Here is a 26,788-nt window from a genome sequence, read left to right as displayed (position 1 = left end):
TTGGGATTTTAACAGGAATTGCATGGGCTAAGGAACTGAACAGACACTTCACAGAAGAAGAAATACAATCCATCAACAAATATATGAAAAAGTGTTCAACATCTCTAGAAATTAGAGAAATGCAAATTAAAACTACATTGAGATTCCATCTCACTCCTTTCTGAATGGCAATTATCAAGAATACAAGTAACAATAAATGTTGGTGAGGATGTGGGGGAATAGGTCCACTCATACATTGCTGGTGGTACTTCAAATTGGTGCAATCACTCTGAAAAGCAGTATAGAGATTCCTCAGACAATCTGGAATGGAACCACTACTTGACCCAGTTATCCCACTCCTCAGTTTATACCCAAAAGTCTTAAATCTGCATACTACAGGGACACAGCCAGTCACTGTTTATAGCAGCTCCATTCATAATAGCTAAACTATGGAACCAACCTCTGTGCCCTTCAATAGATGAATGAATAAAGAAAATGTGGTATATACACAAATGGGATATTACTCATCCATAAAGAAGAATGAAATTATGGCATTTGCTGGAAAATGAGTGGAGCTGGAGAATATTATGCTAAGAGAAATAAGCCAATCCCAAAGAACCAAAGTCCAAATGTTTTCTCTGATGTGGTAATGAATACTAATTCACAATAAGGGGAGGGTTCTAGGGAAAAATAGAGGTACCTTGGATTAGAAAGAGTGGAGGGGAGGGAGTATGGGTGTAGGAAGGACAGTAGAATGAATCAGGCATTATTACCCTATGTGTGTATATGATTACATGACTGGTGTAATGCTACATCATGTACAACCAGAAGAATGAGAAGTTATACTCTATTTATGTATGATGTATCAAAATACATTCAACTCTCATGTATAACTAATTAGAACAAATTTTTAAAAAATAATTTTCTTTGATCTGCACATGTAGAACCCACAGATGTGGAAGGCCAACTATAAATATCAAAGGTTATCTGGTTGAAGCAACAAAACGATTCCTACCAGAGACAAAGTACTAAAAATTGCATTATTCTTCTGCTTCTTTTCCTAAGGGTAAGTTATTTATTAAAATTCTACTGGGTCCTTGCTCAAAGCCTTTCAAAATCACAACTCTGTAGTCTAGAAATAATGTGTTTCAATCCTGCAAAGCTCCTGTGTTAGCTTTTCATTGTCCGTGGCCAAAATACTTGACAAGAACAACTTAGAGGAGGAAAATTTATTTTGGACTCACAGTTTTAGGTATTCAGTATATGATTGACAGATTCCACTGCTCTGAGTCTGAGGTAATTAGGTTATAGCTCTCATAATCTAATCGTTTTAATCCTGAACATTCCTCATTGATACAGGAGCATTTTGGGGGATACTTCGTATCTAAACCAAAATATCCCCAACTGCTGGACTCCCCTGTTCTCTGTAATTTCTGTTTATACATTGGGTAATTGTGTTCTATTCTAATATTTCTGGTAATAAACTGCTAAACATGAAAAATCACCCCAATACCCATTATTTTTAAATTGACACATAATAATTATATATATTTATAGGATCCAGTGTGATAATTTAATACATGTATACAATGAATAATAATTAAATCAGGATAATTAAATGTTGATTAATTCTTTATGTTGGGAACATTTTAACTCCTCTCTTTATAAACTAAATAATTCATTGTTGTGAACCATCATTACCCCATTGCTCTGTGGAGCTAACATATTCTAAGTAACTATATTTTGGTGCCCATTATCTAATCTCCCTCTACCTACTTTCCTAGCTACACTTTTTAGCCACTACTCTACTCTCTGTATGAAATTAAATTTTTAAGGTTTCACAAATGAGAAAATGCACAATTTGTCTTTCTGTGTCTGGTTTATTTCACTTAAGATAATGTCTTTCATTCCATCCATGGTGCTGCAAATGACAGGATTTCATTCTTTTTTATAGCAAGGTAATATTCTATTGTATACATATACACCACATTTAGTTGATTTCACATCTTGGCTATTGTGATGAGTGCTGCAATAAACATGGGACACAGATGTCTTTGACATGCTGATTCACTCTGGATATATACCTAGTAGTCAGATAGTCAGAACTTGTGGTATTTCTACTTTTAGTTTTATTTATTTATTTATTTATTTATTTATTTTGTACCAGGTATTGAACCTAGGGGTGCTTGACCACTGAGTTATATCCCTAATTCTTTTTATTTTTTGCAGGGTCTTGTTAAGTTGCCCAAGTTGTCCCCAGACTTGAGATCTACCCTACCGAGGTGCTGGGATTACAGGCGGCACCACTGTACTAGACTTTACTCTCTTGAGTGACTTTTACAATGTTTCCTATAATGACTGTACAATGTTTTCCTATAATGACTTTCCTATAATGATGTACATCCCATCAATAGTGTATAAGAATTATTCTCTGTGTCTTCACCAGCATTTTTTGATCATAGTCATTCTAATTGGAGTGAGATGATATCTTGTTGTTGTTTTTTATTTATATTTCCCTGATTAATGATGTTGAGTATTTTTTCCATAAACTTGGCTACCTGTATATCTTCTTTTGAGAAATGTATATTCAATTTATTTGTGCATTTATTTAATCAAATTATCCTGTTGTTTAATTCCTTGTATATTCTGAATGTTAAAATCCTTTGACAGATGAATAGTTTCCAAATATATTCTCCAATTTTCCAGAGTGTCTCTTCAATTTGTTGATTATTTCCTTGTTTGTGCAGAAGTTTCTTAGTGTGATACAATTTCATTTATCTATTTTTGCTTTTGTTACCTGTACTTTGCAGGGGGTAGGGGGCTCTTATCCAAGAAATCATCGCAAATATCAATACCTTAAAGTGTTCCTCCTAAGTTTTCTTCTGGTATTTTCATAGTTTGGGGTCTGACATTTATGTCTTTGGCCCATTGTCAGTTGATTTTTGCATTGGGTGAGAGTTAGGGTTTAGTCCTAATTTTCTGCATTTGTAAATCCAATTTTCCCAGCATGATTTAATGAAGAGACTGTATTTTTTTTAATGTATGTTTTTGGTGCCTTTGTTAAAGATCAGTTGGCAGCATGTATGGATTTATTTTTGTATTCTCGTTGTGTTCCCTTGGTTACGTATCATCAATACCCTAAAAGTTACGATTACTATACTTTTAGAGTATGTTTTGAGGTCAAGTATCATGATGCCTCCAGGTTTGTTGTTTTTGCCCAATATTGCTTTGGCTACTTGGGGTGTTTTACACTTTCATATGAATTCAGGATTGATTTTTTAATTCTGTGAAGAATGCCTTTTTTTTTTTTAATACTGAGAATTGAACTCAGAGGCACTTTACTACTAAGCTACACCCCGAGCTGTTTTAATCTTTATTTTGAGACAGGGTCTCCTTTAGTTGCTGAGGCTGGCCTGCAAATTGTGATCCTCCTGCCTCAGCCTCCAGTTGCTGAGATTATAGGCATGAATCATTGGTATTTTAATGGAGATTGCGTTGAATCTATATTTAATTTGTGTACTATGTGGTAAGGTGCTATTCCCAAATTTCCAAATAATTCTCTGGGTCCTTTGAAGGTAAAGACAAAAGCTTTATTTCTGGCTGGGGCTGTGAATGCAGAGAACCAAGCAGTTCTATAACACTCCACCCAGACCAGGGCAGGAACATGCTTATAAGGCCTAAAATCCACAAATCGGGGAGCAGGAGAAGCAATCGTAATCACAAGGTACATTTGATAAAAATGGATTTACAAAAGAAGAATCAGATAGTCATATTTCAGAAGTTACATTTTCAGAAAACCAATCTTGCATTAGTCCCAGAGAGCAAGGATATTGTGGTCAGGGTGCAAGTAGGTGGGGGTGGAGGCATTAGCTTCTATGTGAATGGGCTTATGAGGAAGAGGGGCCAATTTTCACACAGGGTGAGGTATCTGAACAAAATGGCGTAAGCCTGGGCTTTTCTAATCAGTTCATAACATTCCTCCATTTTCTTGAAACAATCAAATCCTTGATTTCAACTCTTAAAAGGGCCACCAGGGGAAAGTTACGGAAATTTTCTGTCCAAACTGAAAGCCAAGTTGTATCGTTAGGTCCACCTCTATCTTGACACAAGACCATGAGGGACAATAAAAATTAAAGAGATTCCTATATTTATGTGAGGAGGAGTCATCAGGATACACACACACATATATGTATATCATGCCACCTCAGGGTATAAGGATTGCCATTAAATTGGGGGACAGCATCATCTAAGTGTACAGTTAACAAAGGTTTATCTAGGTCTGTGTGACCTGGTCTAGGAATCCATCCATCTACTTGAGGTAGAATTCCATAGGAAGAAGACTTGGTAAAATTGTACCTGGGGAGTTCAGCACCCTGGGTCTTAAGATATAGTCCAAGAAAAAACAAGCCAACCAACCGTAATTAGCATTTTTTTCAGTTTTATATTTAGAGGATAGAAGGTGTCTTCGTGGGAGGTTCATTCCTTTGCAGGAAATGTCTTGGAGAGCTTCACTGGGGTATGATGAGTCCATGTAGTGAGCCCATTCACTTTTATGGCTGGGGGAGTAGTCAGGATGATGGAGTAAGGTCCTCTTCAGCTGGGTGTCAGTTCTTCCTTTTGGAACCATTTGATGTAGCTGTTGTTTCCTGGCTGGAACAGGTGTTGGAAACTAGTTGTCTCTTGGGCTTGGTTCTCAAGAAGGTCTCTAGAAGCCTTTTCTTCTTTAAGTATGTGCTGGAGGGACTTAAAGTAGTTAAAAAAGAGACTGGGGGCTGACTTCAGCCAAATGAATATCAGATTCCAGGAGGAGCAAAGAGGATGGTCTCCTATACATGATCTTGAAGGGAGAAAGATTTCCTTTGTAAGGGGTGCATCAGGCCTGCAAAAGAGCAACAGGCAAAAGCATTGGCCACCTAGCACTGGTTTCTAATGAAAATTTACTGAGGGTACTCTTTAGGGTCTGGTTCATGTATTCAATCTGCCCAGAACTTTGAGGCCCATAAGTGCAATGAAGCTTCCAGTTTATATTTATTTATTTATTTATTTATTTTAAAATTTTGTTTATTTCAGAACTGCCTTTATGTACAGACATCATAAAAAAAATGCACAGACAATGGAGATTTCCAAGGAATAGGAGCTGGAAGTAAAACTTAAGGGCAACTGGAGAACTGAAATTGTCCCAGAGTAGTTCTGAGGATCACTCTTGCTTAAATGTCCTTGATAACCTCTTCAAGTTCTTCCTTTGTGAACATGTGGAAATTCTGGCCAGGCTGCACTGTGGCTAGCTCTATGTTAGTTGCATTCAGCTTCTCCTCCATTACTTGTTTAAGGATGATGAGTGAAGATTTGATGGCTTCTTTCAGTGTCATAGACTTGTGGTAAACTTCTTGCAAGGAGCTCTGGGCACCCTCTGAAGCAGAGCCAATTGCTCGAGCATCACATTGTACAAAAGTCCCAGATGGGTCCATATGAAACAGCTGGGGTCCTTTCTCATCAAGTCCTCCAAATAATAGTGCTACTCCAAAGGGACGAGACATGGCACCTGGATCTGCATCTTCTTCTCCAAACTGTAGGGCCAGATTGGACACAGCCTGGGTCACATTCTCTACCGTCATTGTCTCATTGTAGGTAAACCAATGGTTCTGTGTCTCCACTCTGGCCTTATCGATTAAAGTCTTAGCATCAGCAATTAGCCCACTCATGGCACAACCTATATGGGCATCAATCTCTACAATTTTCTCAATGCTGCTAGGCTCCATTAGTGGGGAGGTAATTCTTTTCTCCACAGCTAGGCATACACCTTCTGATGTCTGGATCCCAATGGATGTAGAACCAAGCTTGATAGCTTCAATGGCATACTCCACTTGAAATAATCTTCCTTCAGGAGAAAAAGTATTCACGCCCCTGTTGTACTCGGACCCGGTGAGGAACATAACGAGGACGAGGGAAGGTGGCAGTGGCTACGAGGGGATTCCGACGATCAACACGACTCCAACAGCACCCAACTAAACCACCCGGCCACAGCACCTAAGGCCCCCTTCTCCAGTTTATATTTAAAGACTTTGATATTCCTTGTCCTATGGCTGCAGTGAGTGCTGGCCTGTTATCTGATCTTATGGTGACAGGCAGTCGATAGCATGGTTTGACTTCATTAAGAAGAAATTTTGTTACAATCTAGGCAGTCTCATATTTGGTAGGATATGCTTCTGGCCAACTTGAGAAGTATCCACAAAAACAAGGAGATATTAATAACCACTGGAAGGAGGTCTTAACTCAGTGAAGTTAACTTCCCAGTGGTCTCTAGGCAGCTCACCTCATTTGTGGACCTCAGGGGGGATCTGCCTTCCTTGTTTGGCATTTGCCTGTTGGCAGGCTAGACATCACTCAGAGATGTCCTGGGGTATTTACTTTAGTCCTGGGATGTAGTATGTTTTAGATAGAAAGTCAGTTAACTTGTTCTTTCCTTGTGGCAGTTAGATGTAAACCCAGTATTATTGTTCTTCCCAAGGCTTAGGAAATCTGTTTAGAGTCAGGCAGAGTCCACCAGCCTTCTGACTTTGTTTCCTGCTTTTCTTTAGCCTTCTATTCTTATTCTGGTAGATAGTGTGGGAGGCAAAGTAGGCTGGTTTGTGGATATAAAGACAAAGGAAGCATGGTGAATGGTTCTGGTTTGGAGCCCAGGGCCACTTGTTGAGCTGTCTTATTGGCAAAATTATTGTCTCTGATGACCAAAGAGTCTCCTTTTTGGTGACCCCAGCAGTATATGACAGCCACCTGCTTAGGTAACCAAATTGCCTCAAGTAGGGATAATATTTCCTCTTTATTTTTTATGGACTTTTCCTCAGTGTTGGTAATCTCCACTCCCTGTAAATGGCTCCTGCTGTCTGTGTAAATTTTTTCTTTTTTACCTTTGGCCCACCTTAAAGCCTGTATAAGGACAAGCGGTTCCATTTGCTGTGCTGAGGTCCTCCTTGGGAGTGCTTGAGCCCAAATGACTTCTGTTTCTGTTGTGACCGCAGCTCTGGCCTTCTGAGTCCCATCTATGACTTGGCTGCTGCTCTCTGTGAACAGGACAGCTTCAGCCTCAGTCAAAGGAACATTGTTCAAGTCAGGCCTTCTTGAGCTCACCTGGTCAAGCATATCCTCACAGTTTTGGAGGCGCTCATGTGGATAATCTTATGGCATCAGTGAGGTGGGGTTAAGGGACCTTGCAGGGGCAAAGGTGAGTTGAGAGTGGTCAAGCAACAGACTCTGATGTTGAATAATATGACTATTAGTCATCATCTATCTAGTGCACCATTTAGAAGGTCTCTACAAAATGTGGTGTTGTCACTGTGAGGGATTGTCCCAAAGTTAACTTATTGGCCTCCTTGACAATAAGGGCAGTGGCCATTATGATATGTAAGCAAGGAGGCCATCTGGATGCTACCAGGTTCAATCTCTTAGGTAGACAAGCTATTGGCCTCTTTTGGATCCAAGATCCTGGGTGAGGACTCCTTTAGCAACTCTTTGACTTTCTGCTACAAACAGGTTGAAGGGCTTAGTAGCATGGGGCAGAGCCAGAGCAGGGGCCTTGATCAGGGATGCCTTGATGGCTTTAAAGGCCTGTTGTTCCTTCTCAGTCCATTTTAAAGGGCCAGTTGCTGCAGTGGCTTCAAACAAAGGCCTTGCTAATTCTGTAAAGGAGTCAATCCAAAGCCTGCAGTAACCTGCCATTCCCAGAAATTCAGACTTGTCTCTTTGTAGTGGGGCTGAGTATCTGATTGATGGCTTGTTTATGAGCCCGTGATAATTGTCCTGAAAGGATCTTTCAAGAAACAAGTTTGGAGCTCCTCAGGGCCCTGGAGTACCTCAGTATCTTTAGACACATTAATGGGCTTCTTAGCAGCCCCTTTTAGTCCTACAAATAAACGCCAGTGATAGGCATCCAAATGAGCCTGGCCTGCCCCAGGGTTAGGGTTCCAATCGGGACAGATGTCAGGAAGGGCCTCCTCAAACAACTGTCGACCTTCGGCTTCAGTGTGACCGGCCACTGTAAGAATAGCCCTCCTGTCCTCTGCCTTGATGTGATCCTGCTCATCAGAAGTGAAAAGTGCCAATAAAAGCTAATGGCAATCATTCCAAGTGGGCCAGTATGTGTGAAAAACAGACTCAAGGAGAGAAATGAGGGCCTGTGGACACTCAGAGAAAGGAGGATTTTTGACTCTTCCAATTATATATATATCTGAAGTTGTAAAAGGGACATCAAAAAAAGGGAGCGGTTCCATCCCTTCCTGAGGGAACTACTGGAGAGGCAACATGGGAACAATTGGGGCTGGGGGAGGAGTTGTACCTGGGAAGGTATCAGCAAGGGAGCGACCAAAGGGATATTCATGGGACCTAAAGCGGGAAGAGAAGTGGGGTGGGGACATCATCACTTCGATCAGGGGTTTATCTCTCTCTCTGTGGATGAGGCAGAAGGTAAATCCCTTTGGTGACGAAAGAACAGTCTCAGAGGATCTTGGGGAGGACACAGATAAACAAGGAGGGGTTTGGGGTTCACAAGAATTATAGGGAGGTGGGAAAACTTTATCCTCATCTGAAGAGGGTAGAACAGGGGAAGAAGGATGCCAAGATGAGTTTTTATTATCCCATCTGTTGCGACTCTGGGAACCTCTGATATCCGAAGAGCCAGAACTTTGGCCCAATTTAGTTATGCTCTTGAGACATTTTTGTATTCATTTTGGAGGATTTAGAACCAAATATAGCCATTGGTCTATATATGGGAACTGGTCAGGATGGCTAGGCCTGCCAGTTACCATATTTCAGACTTTCTAGACAGTAAAGGGATCCAGAGACCCCTCAGATGGGCCATCCCACATGGAATGTGGGCCATTCCACCTCACACAGGATTCAGAAGTGTCCTGGTGTCACAGGTACCCTATAATCAACTTGGGACCCAGATGAGAAGTTGTTAACATACAGTACAGAGGGATCAGATGATGATACTGGTTAGATCCCATAGTAAGGCTAAGGGTTAGAACAACAGACAGAAATAGAAGGAAACTGAGAGACAGAAATCTAATGAGATAGTGAGTTTGTGGATCCAGGGGCAGTGAGTCAGCGAGACGCTGATGGGTCTGAGCTGGCAGGGAGAGAACGTTTTCTTGTTGGGGCAACATTGAAAGAGTAACTTTAGAGACCACTAGACAAGCACACATGATCAACAAAAGACAATTGTCCATAAAAAAACAGACACTCCCTCCTCCCTTCCCAGTCTCCAGACCATCTTTACAGCCTATTTATCAAAGGGTGTGAGCCAAGCCTGGTGCCTCATCAGACACCTTGCTAATTGAATACCTACAAGTTATTACAATCAAACTAGTTGAAATATCTCTAAGGATTTCCAATCAACCTAATTGACACACCTCTGGGCTTTACATTCATTCTAGATGAAACACCACAGGGGATTACCATCAATCTAGTCAATATACCTTAAGGCTTTACATTTAAAATATACAGAAAGAACAAATAAGGTAACTTTAAGCACATGTATCTCCTTTTGTCCTCCCTCATGGCTGGGCTTGAATTGGTTACCATGTAGGATCCAATTCCTGGCAAAACAGAAAGCTCCCCCAGCCAGAGGGGAGGGCATCTCTCTCTGTGTTTGTTGGGTGGGAGTCCTGGGTGGCTGAGAGTCACAGCCTGGACTCCAGAAGGTATCTCACTGGGTCCTCCAAAATGTTGAGGGGCTATTCCCAAATTTCCAAATAATTCTGTCTCAAGAGCCATCCATGGGCTGTGTGTGGACTACATCAACATCACGGCCTAGTGAATAGAAACAGCTGGTGTTTGGGAACTTCCATGGCAGTCCCATAGGGTAAGATCACCCAAATACATGTGAATTTTTATTTCACTCTGCCTGGTCTCACACAGCACCGGAGATGAGGTGACCTGCTGTAGCAACACAGCCTCTCTGAGATGGGTGTGACCTGCCAAAATGCCAATCAACATGCTGACTGCAAGACACCATGAAGCAGGACTCCACCCCTGAAACCTTATCCCTGCCCTTGATATACCTCCTTAAATAAACCACGGGAGCCATTTTCTAATTGTCCAGCTCCCGCTCTTGTGTCGGCTGAACCTATGAATACTCCATCCTAATTTAAAACTAATTTTGACTCTGTCTTTTGTTCTTCACTAGTTAACTTCTGACTTTAAATTCTTAGGAGGCTTATCCCTCTGAGCAGGCAAGAGTTCCCTGGCAAGATGCTGGCCCCCAGCAATATCTTCCTGTTCTTTGAAGGTAAAGACAAAAACTTTATTTCTGGCTGGGGCCAAGAATGCAGAGAACCAAGCAGTTTTGCAAGACCCAGATTTGGGGCAGGAACATGCTTATAAGGCCTAAAACCACAGGGGAAAGGCAAGAGGAGCAATCATAATTATAAGCTACATTTTTTACAAATAGAAAGTTACAAAACAAGAGTCTTATAGACATATTTCATAAGTTACGTTTTCAGAAAAACAATCTTGCATTAGTCCCACAGAGCAAGGATATTGTGGTCAGGGGTGGAGGTGTTAGCTTCTATGCAAGTGGGCTCACAAGGTAGGGGGATATGGAGAGGTGACCAGCACCCTAACAGGGCAGATTCCTGCTCAGGAGGTGTGAGCCCCCTGGGAAATAAAAAGTCTGAAATAATCAGTAAGAAATAAAGACAGAGCCAGAAATTAGATTTATAGAGGAGTGTCTGGTGGGTCTTCCAGTCCTGATGGGAGCTGAAATTGAACAACTGAAAAAAAGCCTCCAATTCTTTATTTAAGGGGGAGTACATCAAAGGCAGAGATAAGCTTTCAGCAGGAGGAATCTTGGTTGCTTTTCCGTGTGGCAGGGTCTTGCAATAAACAGGTTGATTGGGATTTTGGCAAGCCACACCCATCTCTGGGAGGCTGTATGGCTCCAGCAGGTCATTCCCATCTCTGTAACTAAGCTAGAACTTGAGCAGGAGCTAAGCAGGACACAACTTGAACCAGGAATTCTCAAAACTAGTGAGGTTCCCGCTGGGAGTTCCTGTTACCAGGCTTTCCTGCCTAATGGTTTCAACATCGCTTTAGTACATGCACAGTTCACGGATGGCTCCCAGCAGGAGACCCAATTTCACAAAATGTGGATATCTGAATAAAATGGGGGTAAGTCTGGGCTAATTTTCAAATCAGTCCATAACATATGGACATTTCAACAATATTAATTCTTCTAAAAATATGAAATGCTTCAAGAATTTATGTGTTATCTTTGCACAGAGGCCATGCTAATCTCTGTATCATTCTGATTTTAATATGTTTTGCTGAAGCAAGCACCACTGTCTACTATTGTTTACAGAACTCTTCCCTTACAGCTATTATGTAGATAGTGATCTGTCTTCTGAGGTACTGTAAGCAACAGTTTAGTCACTGCCTAAAATGAATCTTTAGTTGTTCAGTCTGCTATATCTGTTTCCTCATTTCCCACATAACTGTTGTGCCAACCTAATGCTACATTTTGTTGTTGTCTGTTTTTTATTGTGTTAGGCTACCACTTCCATTATTAATCGGGGTTCGTAATTGTAGCTACTGTAACAAACTTAAATTTTCAGTGTCATAACTGAAAAAGGTTTATTTTTTGTCCTCATCAGTCAAATAAAGATCAGTATGGTGATGTGCTCCATGCAGTCACTAAGAGACTATAGATCCTTCCTTTGATGTGGCTGCCATTCCTTAAAATTTTAGAGTTCTTGATCTAGCTGACGTGTGAAAGACAAACAGGAGCTATACATCACTAGTGGTGTTAAGAGTCATCATTAAGTTTGGCAATCAGAGCTTCTGTCTACATTGCACTGGTCAGAAACAGTAATACAGCTTACTTGGAGGTAAGAAAGTCAGAAAATAGGGGTTTGCTAGATGCAAAGGTGGTAAATATGTATCATTGTCTCTCTCAATAGTGAGGGTACTTTTCAGTTACAGGTAACAGGAAACTCAACTCAAATTGACTTTGTGGGCTCAATGATTGAGTGCCTATGTAATAAACAGAAAAGACAGCAAATTCCGATGTTTGTGAGTTCACAGAGAAATGTGACTCCAGGGGGTGGTTAGGTTTGGGGCCTTATATATTCCCATGAAAGTGTGGGAGAGAAGAGCACTCATAAGAAAACAAATGAAATTTTAGAAGGTGGGTGTTGGAAGAAGAAGCAGAAAGGTCATTTATAGGAAAACAAATAATATTTAGAAAAGACAAAATGGCCTGTCAGAGAATACATGGGCCATATGATAGTTTTTTGACAATGTCTATTTAAGGGTGGTAACAATTCTCATAGTCACTGATGTTAAGAGTCAAGCTTCTATGATTGCTCCCTGGAGGGGATTTCTAACAATTGAGTTTTCTTTTTCTTTTTTTCTCCTTCTTTTGGAAAGCTCTGCTATTAGGTACATAAATGCATTCAGCTCAAAATAGTTGTCAGGGCATCATAGCTTCTCAGCCTAAATACCAAAGGGGATTTATTTATTTTTTTTCAGAGAAGTCTAGAAGTAGCATGGGATTCAGGCTGAATTTGATTTGGAAGGTTATGATGCTGTCAGGGATTGGCTTCCTTTTCCTGCCACAGATTGTCCCAACTCTCCCTGCCCCATGTGTTAGCTTTATTCTCAGTTGGTTTTCCTTAATAGCAAAAAAAAAAAAAAAAAAAAAAAAGATGATTGTAGCTCTTGTAGTATTCACATTCCAACACCACACTATACAGAGGAAGAGTTTCTCTTTTCCCTGTAATATAACAACAATGATAGATTCACTCTGATTGTCCTCTGAAACAAAAATTGGTTCAGGGTAACTCTGATTGAGGGTAATTCCGAGAGTTATAGGTCATTTGGACCATTTGTGGACCTGTTGTGGGAGGTAGGAATTAATTCCATCCAAATCACATAAATGAACAATGAAGGAATTGTGGAACAGAAGCTGGAAAAATATCCTGTATCACTTACATCAGTCAGGGAAGAGTATGGAGTGAGTACTGAAGACACCCAGAGTGAATGGACAACATGTAAAAGGGTCTGACAATACTATTCATTAGAGGAAGAGAAGCCCTTGAAAAACAGTGGGAATGTGGACAGTAAATAAGAGAACCAAAAAAGGGGTGTTCTAGAAGCCAATGGAAGAGTTTTAAGGATGGTATAGTTAAAATCATCTAAATGACTTTCTGTGTACTGATCCAATTTTCATCAGATATCCTTTGTAATTCAGCTTCTCATGTAAGTACTCCTTTTGAATAGAAATATTTTAAAAAGAAAAAATTAGATTCTTGGTTTCTATCAGTCTCTAGTTAAAATTTAGTTGGCATGAATCACTCCCTCAAATTTAATTCAGTTTGGGGGAAGGATGCTGGTAACATTTAAGTTTTTGTTTCTACAAACCAAGGACCCCTCTCTAGAATACAGAGTGAAATCTTTGTTATTGTTGTTGTTCTGGGGATTGAACCCATGGCCTTGTGCATGCAAGGCAAGCACTCTACCAACTGAAGTATATCCTCATCCCCAGAATGGAATCTTAACTTCATTTTCATACTGTAAAATGTTTTGCTAACCTGTATGAACTACATTTGAAAAAATGATGAGCTAAGAATACTTAAAGATTTGGGGAAACCAAATGCCAAATATTTTCTCTGATATGTAGAAGCTAACACACAATAAGGGGGTGGTGGTGGGTGAGAATAGAAGTTCAGTGGATTAGACAAAGGGGACTGAAAGGAAGGGAGGGGAGATGGGAATAGAAAAGATGGTAGAAGGAACAATACCTAACTTTCCTATATTCATATATGAATATACCTTCAGTAAAATGCCACATTATGTACAACCACAAGAATGGGATCCTAATTAGAGTAAGTTATACTCCATGCATGTATGTCAGAATACACTCTACTCTCATGTATCTAAAACGAACAAATTAGAATAAATAAAGATTTGGGAATTTTAATTTCCATGTTTTTTTTTTTTGATTATGTTTTGGTCTCTCCTTGGAAGGCTTATTTTCAGGACCATCAGGAAAGGGAAAGCTGGGAAGAGTATGTGGGGCCAAGAGTAGGTCACAGCTACCTATGGGGGGGGGGCGTGGCCCAGAAGGTGTCAATCCAAAATATGCCCCTTTGACATATATTTGAGCTAAAGGCAATTAACAAGCAGCAGATAGAAGAAGACCTTTTTCTATCCTTCTCTTTTCCTACCTAAAGACAGGATATAAATTCTCCTTTACAGGGGACAGCTCTGAATGAATTAGAGGAATCTACAAATAAAATTTAATCCATTAGTCTCACCTATATATTTACCTTCCCAGTTGCCACATTTGGAAACTTGAAACTGTTACCCACTATCCTGTCATTTTCCTATAAAATTTTGTCCTTTGTTAAAGATGTTATAAGAGCTAGAGTTCTAAGCCATTGCCTTGAATTACCTTTCATCAAGGTTTCTCCTACGGGAGGTGCACTGCAAGCATTAATAAACTTGTTTTTCTGCTGTAATCTGTCTTGTTACAGGGTTTATCACAACAACAAACTTGACAAAAGTTGAGGAGAAATTGTTTTTCTCTTGGACATCTGCATCTATGCCAGGTCCTTAAGAATGATCCATGTGGCCTTTGGGAAAGATTAATCTGGAAAGGTAATCAATATGGAGGCTATAGGAAAGATAAACACCTGAGTAAAGCTGGACCATTTGGATGAGAAATAAGAAACCATTCATACAGGAGGCCAAAATTAGAAAGGCCTGTGTGTTAAAGATCTGGGAGGTTTTGGCAAAATCCTGTAATCCTTGCAATTCAGGAAGCTGAGGCAGGAGGATCACCAAGTTCTTGTCTCAGTGGGACCCTGTCTCAAAATAAAAAGGACTTGGGATGTAGCTCTGTGTTAAAATGGCCCTGGGTTCAAGCCCCAGTTTTTTAAAAAAATTCTTAGAGGCTGAAAGAAAAGTGAGGAACCAGGAGATGAGCGCACGAGAAATGAAAAGAAGGAGACCAGGCAGAGATACACACGGGAGTTTATTTTTCAGAACTAACAACTAAAGGTGATCTATCCATAGATGGAGAGAAGCAATACAGGATTGTGTTCCATGACTTTTATGGGGTAGGCTCAGGGAATAGAGCCAGGCAGGTCCTAATTTGGGTAGTGAAGATTGGGGGTGGTATGAGGGAGTGGTGAGCCTTTCTCAGAAGTGCCTTTGAGTGGGAAAGCAAAATTTTTCTTAAAATGGTGGCTGTCACTTAAGATGGCTGTCCATATGCCAAGCCAAGGACCTTACATTCCACCCCACCACCTTTTTTTTGGTTTGTTTTTGGGCCCCTTAAGGGACAGGGGCATAGATCAATCTTCTGTAGCTTCTTCCTGCTGGGAAGAGGCAGTGTCCTTGTTAGGGATGTGATGTGTCATTGAGGCATGTGTCATTGACCATTGGTGATGGTCAGGAGGTGCCAGGCGATGCTGACTCCAGACAACCCACTTTGGTGAGGGGTTGGAAGTCCTGTAACAGAAGCTGGTTCATGATTTGGTTAGAGACCCTTTGAATCTGGGCTTGAATAAATCTAATGATGCAGGGAACAAGCATTAGCAAAAGGCCTATGACAAGGAGAGAGGTCAGGAAAGGAAGTACCCACTGGAGAAGTGTTACTTAGCTGCCATCTTTCAGTTCCAATGGCAGTGGGAAACTTTGAGGCTTGAAGGAGATCGGAGATAGAGGGGGCATTAGTAACTTAAGTTCCCTTGGTGGTAAGGAATCCATGCTCCTTCCTGTTGAGAAAACATATAACGGCAGCAGCACCCCAGAGAAAAACCCCAACATGGCGCCTAACGACCCTCTTTCTCCTCTTTTTTTCTTTCACTGGCGCGAAACGTTCCCGCCGGTGCCAATGTTCAAATCCTGCAGGTGGGAAGCCTTAGCCCCAATAAGAATTAATTTCTTGGGCTCCGGAACTGACATATGGAAGAGTTTGCCAATAAATGGGTGACCCGTTATCTACCTCAGGCCTGCTACCTGTCCTTAGACCTATATAAACACACAGCCTTTTGTAATAAAGTGGAACCTCTCCAGTGATCTGTGTCGTGTGGTGTCTCCCATTCATAGTGTGGTGCAGCGTCTTACAGTGGTGCTAAAAACCCAGGAGACAGTGTGCTCGACAAACTGAGCCCGTCTCCGCCACCGTTGTCACCAATGACACATTTTGCCCTTGTCTGTCTTTTTGGTGCTGGCTCCCTGCACTCACCACTGATAGGGTTTAGGTAAGTTCCCCCTCCCCTGCTTGCCAACTCCCTTCGGGCTGCCAGCAGGGGACACAACCGTGATCGTCTGGCACGCTCCTGATGCCCAGTAGGGAGGATGGAATGCACCCCACTAAGACCTTCACTGGTCGCAGTGGACCCTCTGGCAACCTGCTTCCCTTTGGGGCGTGAGGCTTCTGGGTTTACACAAGAGAGGCTCCCTGGTTTCTTCCTCCTCCGCGGAAGCTGCTTTCCGCCAGAGCTGCGTCCTGCGGGAGCTGCGACCTGCTGGAGCTGCGCCCTGCCAGAGCTGTGTTCAGCCTGGAGCTGAACTTCCGGCCCAGAGCTGCGTTCTGCTGGGGTTCTGTCCTTTCCTTCCTTGACTTTCTCTCGTTTCGGTGGAAAAATTTTCCTGATGTCAGGTTGCCCGCAGCCTCGACATTACAGGGTCACACAGACTGCACTTCGTCGGTGACGACTGAGCTGTGCCCTCTGTGCCTACTTGCAGTGGACTAGTCACTTCGGGGATGCCCACATGACCCTCCATCTGCTCTACACTTCCAGGAAGGCCCTAAGGCCCGGGTTAATTATTTTTCTCCCTTTGTTGTCCCTTCCTCCACTCTTTAACTATGGGTGCCTCCTCGTCTATACCCGAAAACTCACCACTCAAGTGTCTCCTTAAGACCTTGGCTACTCTCTCTCTTTCCCTGGATCTCAAGCCCAAAATTCTTATCAGATTCTGTACCCAAGATTGGCCTGCATATCCGTTAGATAATGACAATCATTGGCCTCCAGAAGGCTCATTAGATTCAAACCTTCTTCAGGATCTTCTTAACTACTGCCTGTGTCTAAAAAAATGGAGAGAGGTCCCATACGTTGAAGATTTTAGCCTTCTCGCCCAACACCCCGCCCTCTGCACTTCTTGCTCTCTCTCTCAGGTCCTACTTGCTTGTAAACCCCTCCCTTCCCCTACTTCTTTCCCTGACTTCCACAGATTCTTCCTCATTTGACCCAGCAAATGAACCTCCACCTTATCCCCCAGCCCCATCCGCCCCTTCCTCTCCCGCTACACCCTCCGTTTCTTCCGCCTGATTCCACTAATCCTCAGCCTTCCGTTTCATCCCCTACCACCCGCTCTCTTCTGCCAGTCCCACCTCCTCCTCCGCTGAGACATCCCCTTCCCCTCCCTCTCCTTCCTGTCCGTCACCGACTGCCTCTTTCAGTCCTCCTGTCACCAGGTCTAAGGGACCCCCTCCTACTCCCATGATGATTGCACCCCTTTGTGAGGTAGCTGGTCCTGAGGGTGTTATTAGAGTACATGTGTCTTTCTCCATGTCGGACATTACTCAGAGAGGAAGTTAGACTCATTCACCACTGATCCCACCACTTAGATTGGGGAGTTCCAGTGGGTCCTGCAGGAATACAGCCTTACCCATCACGACATGTACATGCTCCTGGCCAATACACTTCTCCCTGAGGAAAGGCAACAGGTCTGGGAACTAGCCTAAGCCCATGCTGATGAAAATCATAGGACCAATCCCAACCACCCCACGGGCCCTCATGCTGTTCCAGAGCAGGATCCTCTATGGGATTACAATACCCCTGGAGGCTTACAGTCTTGTGACCTTTTTGTAACCTGACTCTTGGCAGGCCTAAAAAAGGCCACTCGCAAGGCTGTTAATTTTCAAAAGGTGCAGGAGTTCATTCAAAAGAAGGAAGAAACACCTTCAGAATTCCTGGATAGACTAACCAAGGGCCTCCAGCAGCACACAAACCTCGACCCAGAAAGCCCTGATGGCCGTCATGTCTTAATGACATATTTCCTGGCCCAAAGCTACCCTGACATTAAAGCCAAACTTAAGAAGCTTGAACAGGGCCCTGCTACTCCTCAGACCGAAATTCTTGCGGTCGCTTTCAAGGTGTTCCATAGTAGAGAGGATGAAAGCGAACGTCATAGGCAGAGGGCTGAAAACGCCAAATTCCAGATGTTGGCCCAGGTCATTCAGAGAAAATCATCACCACGCTGTCCCAATAAGACACCCCCTGGAGCTTGCTTCAAATGTGGTAAGGAGGGACATTGGGCCAGGAATTGTCCTTCACCGAGGATACCCTCCACCCCCTGCCCAAAATGCCACCAAAGGGGACACTGGGGGGTAGACTGCCCAACAACCCAGAGGGGAGGTTGGTCAGCCTCTCCACAACCCCAGCCTCTCCTGGGCTTGGCAGAGGAGGATTGACAGAGCCCTGGGCCTTCCCTCCCAACTATTACCATCAAGAAGCAAGAGCCTAAGGTCACATTTCTAGTGGATGGACGCTTCATTACCTTCCTCTTAGACACTGGTGCCACATTTTTGGCCTTGAGGGAGTATTGGGGTCCTACCACACCCTCAAAAACTCCTATTGTCAGGGTAGGAGGTAAACAGATTTTCCCTTGAAAAACACCCCCCCTTATCATGTTATCTGCAGAGATCCCTTTTGTCCTTGATACACTCCTTTCTTATTATGAGCCATTGCCCCATTCCCCTTCTGGGAAGGGACATACTCTCATTATTGAAGGTCACCATTCACATATCACCCCACACCTTCCCTGCCTCTCATTTCCTCATGATGTTCCTAGGGACAGATACACCTCCATCATGCACTCTCCCATGACTATCTAAACCAGTTAATCCTGAGGTTTGGGACACAACTACACCCTCTATGGCTAAATGCAGTCCTATTCATATTGTCTTATGGGACCCTTCAAGATATATTAGTCAACCACAATATCCACTCACAACCACACCCCTCCTCGGATTAGAACCCATCATCCAGGATTTATTACGGAAGGGGTATCTTAGGCCTACACACTCTCCTTTCAACACCCCCATTCTGGCAGTTAAGACACCTAATGGGTCCTACAGGCTGGTTCAAGACCTTCCGCCTCGTCAACTCCTCTGTGGTCCCCATCCACGCACTAGTGCCCAATCCCTACACCCTCCTCTCTCAGATCCCTGCTACTACCACCCACTTCTCAGTCCTAGATTTAAAAGATGCCTTCTTTTCTATTCCCTTGTCCTCAGAATCTCAGGATATCTTTGCTTTTACGTGAACCGACCCTCACACCATTCTCGTCAGCTTACCTGGACCATCATCCCACAAGGATTCAGGGACAGTCCCCATCTCTTTGCCCAGATTCTTGCACAGGACCTCACATCCTTTCACCCCACCTGCCCTGACTCTACTCTCCTTCAATATGTCGATGACCTTCTTCTATGTAGTCCCTCTTGGGAACACTCTCAATCCCCCACCGCCTAGCTTCTCAATTTCCTAGCAGATAAGGGGTATAGGGTGTCTCCCCACAAGGCCCAGGTTTCCCAGTCTTCTGTCACCTACCTTGGTTTTCGCCTTGCACGGGGAAAAAAAGAAATAACACTGGATAGGAGGCAACTCCTCTCTAATCTTCCAGTGCCTCATAAGAAAGCCGAAATATTATCATTCCTAGGACTAGCAGGTTATTTTAGGGCCTGGATCCCAAATTACTCTCTCCTAGCCAAACCCCTGTATGACCTAGCAAAGGGACCCCCTGGTGAATCTCTTGCCTCCTCCCCCCACTACCACTTTTGCAGACTTCAGCAGCTCCTCTTAAAGGCACCCGCCCTTCACCTTCCCAATCTTTCAAGACTGTTTCATCTATATGTCCATGGAAAAGGGGGGGGGGGCAAGCACTTGGGGTCTTGGGTTAAAATTATGGGCCTACATTTGCACCTGTGGCATATTTGTCCAAACAATTAGACCCTACCATCCGTGGGTGGGCCTCTTGCTTAAGAGCTCTGGATGCTGGACAAATTTTACACAAAGAAGCCTCTAAGCTGACTTTTGGGGCCCCTTTAACTATCCACTCCCCACATCACTTGAAGGATCTTTTAGCTTATAAGGGCCTTCAAACTCTTCCTCCATCCAGAGTCCTGTCGCTCCTCACTTCCTTTCTGGAAAACCCTAATATTACGTTCCTCCCCTGCTGAACACTGAACCCTGCCTCACTGCTCCCAACAACCCCCACATCTGACACACCAGCTCATAATTGCTTGGAAACCTTGAATGATTTTCTCCGCTGTCATTCTTCTATTTCTGAGGGACCACTCACCAAGCCTGATCTTATCTGGTTCACTGACGGCAGTTCCTTTAGGCAGAATGGCACTCATTACTCTGGATATGATGTAGTTTCGGCCACTGAGATTATAGAGGCCAAAGCTCTGCCTTCAGGAACTACCAACCAGCAGGCCGAACTTGTAGCAGCCACTCGTGCCTGCCTTCTTACACAGGGCAAATCCCTCACCCTTTATACTGACTCAAAATATGTCTTCCATATTCTATTATCCCACGCTGCAATATGGAAGGAGCGAGGCCTACTTACCACTAAAGGTAATGTGATCACTAATTTGGCTCTTATAACCAATTTGATAGAGGCCTCCCACTTACCCACCCAGTTGGGAGTTGTCCATTGTAGGTCCCATCAGAAGGACGGCTCTCTTATCACTGAGGGCAACTCCAAAGCTGACCAGGTGGCATGAATGGCTGCTACCACTTCCAATTATGACCCCCCTGGGAGACATATAATGGCTGCTTTAGACTGTCCATCTGAAGCCCCTACTTCTTCCAGTAAGATCTTTTTGAGTTCCTCCATACTCTATTCCATTCCAATTCTCAGTCTTTGACCCTCTTTTTACAGAGCTTCTTCTCCCTCACTCCCTCTGACAAAGTCATGCTACAGAATATAGCCTCTAATTGTCAGATCTGTCAGCAGACCAACCCTCATACTCCTTTAAGGCCTAAACCATTTCCCTCCCACCAAGCCCGGGGACACATTCCTGCTGCTGACTGGCAGGTAGACTTCACGAACATGCCTGCAGTATGGCACACTAAATACCTCCTTGTCTTTGTGGACACTTTCTCTGGTTGGGTTGAGGCATTTCCCACTTCCAATAAAAAGGCTTCCACTGTAGCTTCAATCTTACTGACAGACATCATCCCCAGGTTTGGTATGCCCACTTCTCTACAATCCGACAATGGCCCTGAGTTTATTTCTAGGATCACCAAAAGGTCTCTCAAGCCCTCTCCTTCAAGTGGCATTTCCACTGTCCATATCGCCCCCAGGCTTCAGGGAAAGTGGAAAGGGTAAATCGGACTCTGAAGGAAGTCCTTACCAAATTAACAATGGAATTAAACTTAGACTGGGTCAAACTCCTTCCCTTGGCTTTGCTTTGGATCAGAGCTCTCCCTAAGAAACCATCTTTACTGTCTCCCTTTGAGATAATGTATGGAAGACCTCTTATACCCCCTGGGTTGGCCATTTCACAAGGACCTCTCACACGAGATTTGTCTTTACCTCTCTTGTTTCATCTCCACTCGGAACTCTGGAAATATCAAGACTGGCTTCTTCCAGACCCAGACTCCTCTCCAAACACTCCTCCCTTAACACCTGGGAGTTTAGACTATTATAACACCCCAGAGGAGAAAGGGCCTCTTACCCCAATATGGGAAGGCCACTATCCTGTCATTCTCTGTACCCTCATTGCCGCCAAACTTCCCTTAACAGGCAACTGTCTCACCCTCTGGATTCACATTTCTAGGTTGAAGCCATATTGCCAGGAGGCCCCATCTGCTGATGACAAGACTACCACAGAGGAGCCTCAAGAGTCACCTCCTAGACCTCCCGTTTACTCCTGCTCTCCACATCCTAACTATCCTCTAAAGCTTCGCCTGTCTCGTGTAACCGCCCATACTCCACCATGACTCCCACTCTTCTAAGTGGTATTTTCACAGTCATCACCCTTCTCCTGGGGACATCATTGTCCTCCTCTTATACTTGGAGATTCAAAGTCAGAGAGACATATGTCCAAGGCAGCGCTCGTTACACTCGCCTAGTTTCTTTGGTTGATTGCGCCCCTATGGGATGTAATGCATCTATCTTCCTTCCCCTCTCCTCCCAGAATTCTGAACTTTTAAAAACAGCCACTAGGCCTTACCTTTGCTTCTTATATGATCAGACAGAGGATTACTGCAAATGGTGGCCCAGAACCTATGGGGGGTGCCCCCTACTGGACATGCAACGTTCATAACCCACGTGCATGCATCGGGGATTCCTGCATTGGAAATTTCAGATTGATTTCGGGGGGCTATCAATTAGCTATCACTGACCCTAACCATCCACACTGGACCTCTAGGGTAAATGCTTCCTTCTACTGTGACATATCCTCTCCCACCCCCTGTGGCTCCATCTCCATCTCCCGAGAGCTTCAACCCTCCCAGCCCTCAGTAGCTATAATCTCTACTGACATAAAGCATTCTGAACAGCAGTTGTTGGATTCCATACAGGATCCATATGAGCCTAATGTTGGGAGTTCACCACAGTATTTATGGCTATGACTACTTACTGAAACTGTAACCTTCTTAAATCTAACCCTCCCCGCCATTACACCAACTGATTGCTACTTATGCGTCTCTCTGACTCAACCTTTGCTTGCAGCGGTTCCCTTGAACTTCTCGGCTTCTGACCTCTCAAATTTCTCCACTCCATCTGCCCGCCGTTCTCTCCGAACCCTTTCACCAGATGCTCCATTATGGGAGCCCGAGGAGTCTAATCATACTGGGATTCCCTGGCGCTGCCTCCTGGGTTTGGGTGTCTCCCAGTCAAAGTTTTGCCACTCTAACATCACCTTTAACTTCACCCTCTATGCACCACCTGGCTCATTCTTCTGGTGTAATGGTTCTCTCATCACTATCTTATTCACCAACACCTCTACCCCATGTATACTGGTGATGCTTGTCCCACAATTGACTCTCTATACCCCAGCTGAAATGCAGGCCCTCTTGTCTCCCCCAGTGTGGAATAAGCGGGCTGCTTTCCTTCCAATACTGGTGGGTCTCTCACTGGCTGCATCTGTGGCGGGAGCAGGAATTTCAGGTGGAGATCTAGGACACTCCTTATGGGCTGTACAGGACTTAAGTTCTAAACTTGAACAAGCGCTCACTTCTACGGCAGAATCTCTAGCATCTTTACAAAGGCAGGTCACATCCTTGCCTCAAGTTACTCTTCAAAATTGACGAGCTATAGACTTACTCACAGCCAAAAAAGGTGGAACCTGTCTTTTCTTGAGGGAAGAATGCTGTTACTACATCAATGAATCAGGCCTTGTGGAAACTAATGTAGTCAAGCTCACCAACTTGGCTACCTCTTTGAAAAATCCACCAAACCAAAACCCATTTGCCACCTTCTTTTTAGCCCACTTCCAATCATGGCTGTTGCCTCTTTTAGGGCCCATATGTCTCCTTTTCCTGATGTGTCTGTTCCTGCCCTGCCTGCTTCGCTTCCTACAGGGCCAATTACAGAAGATCTCCAACCAAACTTTCAACCAGCTTCTGCTTAGGTACTATCAGCCTCTGATGACCGATGAACTCCCAACATCTTCAAGAGAACAGCTCACTCATTGCTGAAGCTCACTACCAGGCGCGATGGAATGCAACGGACATCGGACAGTGGGAGACAATGAGCCCAGAGAACCTCTTAATCTGCCATCTTGGATTCTTGAGCCTTTATGTCCTTTAAAGCCTCCTCATGGCCCTTGGCCTATTCTCTGTCAGTCCCCCGACATGGAACTTCTGCCAAAAACTGACATTTGCTTTAATTTTTATCTTCATCCTATTTTTGTTCGCTCTGATCTTCTCCAGGTGCTGGTGACACCATGTCAAGGCAATGCTTCCAGTATTTCCTAGAGTCTCTGCTACAGGATCAGTGGCTGATACCAACTATGTCCTCCATCCAGGACTGGTTCGATGCCATCGATGACTTGTGGTTTCAGGGAACTTTCATAGACTTCACCCCAACAGAAGTAGCTGTCTATAGCCACTGGGTTTTATTTCTGGTTGCCATGATATCCCCAGACCTGCCCCCCCCCCCCGAACATTCCTCCACTTCCCCTTCTAGGCCCTACGCCGCCCCCGCACAGCCGGAAGCAGTCAGATCTGACCAACGACATCCAAATTCCTAAGAAAACAAAAAGGGAGGAATGTTGGGAAAACATATAACGGTAGCAGCACCCCAGAGAAAAACCCCAACATGGCGCCTAACGACCCTCTTTCTCCTCTTTTTTTCTTTCACTGGCGTGAAACATTCCCGCTGGCGCCAATGTTCAAATCCTGTGGGTGGGAAGTCTTAGCCCCAATAAGAATTAATTTCTTGGGCTCCGGAACTGACATATGGAAGAGTTTGCCAATCAACGGGTGACCCATTATCTACCTCAGCCCTGCTACCTCTCCTTAGATCTATATAAACACACAGCCTTTTGTAATAAAGTGGAACCTCTCCGATGATCTATGTTGTGTGGTGTCTCCCATTCGTAGTGCAGTGCAGCGTCTTACACTTCCAAATAGCAGAATGGGAGAGAAGTATGTGGAAACTATAGTTAGAATCAGTGTAGACATTGAGGGAGGCTCCCTTTGCCAAAGTGAAGGTTCTGACAAGGGGCAACAAGTTCAGCCTGCTGACTAGATGTATTATTGGGGAGGGGAGCAGCTTCCATAACCAATGTTAGAGAGACTATAGCATACCCTGCCTGAGGAACTCCCTCCTGAAGGAAGGAGGAGCCATCTGAGAACCAAGTGTATGTTGCCTGGAGCAAGAGGCCTTCCTGTAAGTAGAAGGGACATGGAAGAAACTCCTCCAGAGTTTCAAAGCATGAATGGATAAGAGGAGAAGAGGTGGAAGAGTCTTGATGAATGGGGAGGAGAGTAGCAGGCTTTAAAGGTGAGCACATGTGGAAAGTAAGACTGGGATCTTCCACAAGGGAAACCTGTACAGATAAAAGGTGAGGGGTTTCTTTAACTAATGGGGAGGAGTTTAAGTAGGTGAGGAGTTTCTTTAAGTAATGGGGAACCAGGATGGTGAGTTGGGTCCAAAGGTGAGTTTTTTGACTCATTAATGAGTAGAGAGGCTGCGGCCAGTGTTGTAGGCAAGGGACCCATCCCTGAACAGTAGGGTCAAGACTCTTTGATGGATAAGTCACAGGGGCAAAGGTTGGCCCCAGCATGTGTCTGAGGACCCCTAGAGCAAATCCCTGCTTTTCAGGCACATTAAAAGTGAAATGGGCATGTGAGATCAGGGAGATAAAGAAAGTTTTGAAGTCATTTTTCTGTGTTTTAGACAAGGGAAAAATTAAATTGACACTTTTTTCTTTTTGTTCTTTTTTTTCTTTAGGCCTCTTATCAAGCTTGCTGAGTCTGTCCTTTGTATTTCTTTCTTTCTTTCTTTTGAGGGGGGGGGAATTTTTTAATATTTACTTTTTAGTTTTCAGTGGACACAACATCTTTTTTAAATATATATATATATATATTTAGCTTTAGGTGGACACAATATGTTTATTTTATTTTATGTGGTGTTGAGGATTCAACCCAGAGCCCCACACACGCGAGGGGAGCATGCTACCGCTTGAGCCACATCCCCAGCTCTGTCCTTTGTATTTCAATGTTAGCTTCAGTGTGGCCTTGGCCAGAGAGATTGCTGCCTAGGGCTTTACAATGTAGGAGAGTTCTGGGTCCCTTGTTTGTCTAGAAGCTCACCTCAGAAGGAAGTAATGGGAAGGCACTGGCAGACAGAACAGGGGATGGTCCTAATGTAAGGGTGAGGATCGGGGAGTAGCAGGTGAGTCTGGATGGAAGCGTATATGAAAGGAGAAGGAAAGCATAGCTCCTCAACTTTGCAAGGATGTTCCTTCCCATAAGGGGAACAGGGCACTGTGGAATGACCAAAAAGGAGTGGGTGAAAACTAGAGAGCCAAAGGTGCAAACAAAGATAGATGTTTGCAAAGGCTGGCAAGGTTTGCCCTCCACTCTGACAATAGAGGTCATAGAACAAGTGGTAGGCCCCCAGAACTCCTTGAGGACCGAATATGTAGCTCCAGTGTCTAGGAGGAAGGAGACAGATCTACCTGAAATCCACAGTTACCTTGGGTTCCCGTGGAGTGATGGTAGTGATCAGGCGATGGGGACCTGTGCCTAGTGAGTCTTCTGCAGCCAGTCCTAAGAGTTGGAAAGGGGAACCAGAAGGGCTGGATGCCTGGGGGCCGCTATGGGCTCAGGGACAGTCAACAGCCCAGTGTCCCTCCTGATGGCATTTAGGACAAGGGCCCGGAGGCTTGTGAGGGCTTAGGATATGTACGAGCCCAGTGACTCGTCTGACCACATTTAATACAGGGTCGGGACAGTCCTGAAGCACCCTTCCATGGGCCAATGGAACCAGGGACAGATGCTGAGGCTGGATGGATGGCTTGAGCGAGCATCTGATATTCCTGCTTTCAGGCCTTCTTGTCTCTCCTGTTATACACCCAGAACCTTAGCTTGGAGAGTTAGGGATCCCCTCTCGGGGCACCTTAGTTTGGCCTTAATATCAGGGAAACTCTGGGAGAAAAAGTTGGTCATTAGTAGTTGTCTCCCCATCTGGAGTCTCAGGGTCCAGATTAGTATATTGTAATAAAGCCTTGGTCAGGTGGTCAAAAAAATGCTGAAGGGTTTAAAATTTATCTTGAATG

The 26,788-nt window shown here is 44.0% G+C and overlaps 2 pseudogenes; both read right to left on the bottom strand.

Moving 5' to 3' along the window:
* Nucleotides 1-5,107: 5,107 nt before the first annotated feature.
* On the bottom strand, nt 5,108-6,011 carry LOC143394088 (proteasome subunit alpha type-5 pseudogene; annotated as a pseudogene).
* A 5,200-nt stretch (nt 6,012-11,211) lies between these two features.
* Nucleotides 11,212-11,310, bottom strand: LOC143396013 (U6 spliceosomal RNA; annotated as a pseudogene).
* Nucleotides 11,311-26,788: the final 15,478 nt, after the last annotated feature.

This window comes from Callospermophilus lateralis, chromosome 3 (assembly GCF_048772815.1).
Source record: "Callospermophilus lateralis isolate mCalLat2 chromosome 3, mCalLat2.hap1, whole genome shotgun sequence".
Classification (NCBI taxonomy): Eukaryota; Metazoa; Chordata; class Mammalia; order Rodentia; family Sciuridae; genus Callospermophilus; species Callospermophilus lateralis.
The sequence above is the reverse complement of the archived record's forward strand: the minus strand, read 5'-3'. Positions and strand labels throughout refer to the sequence as shown.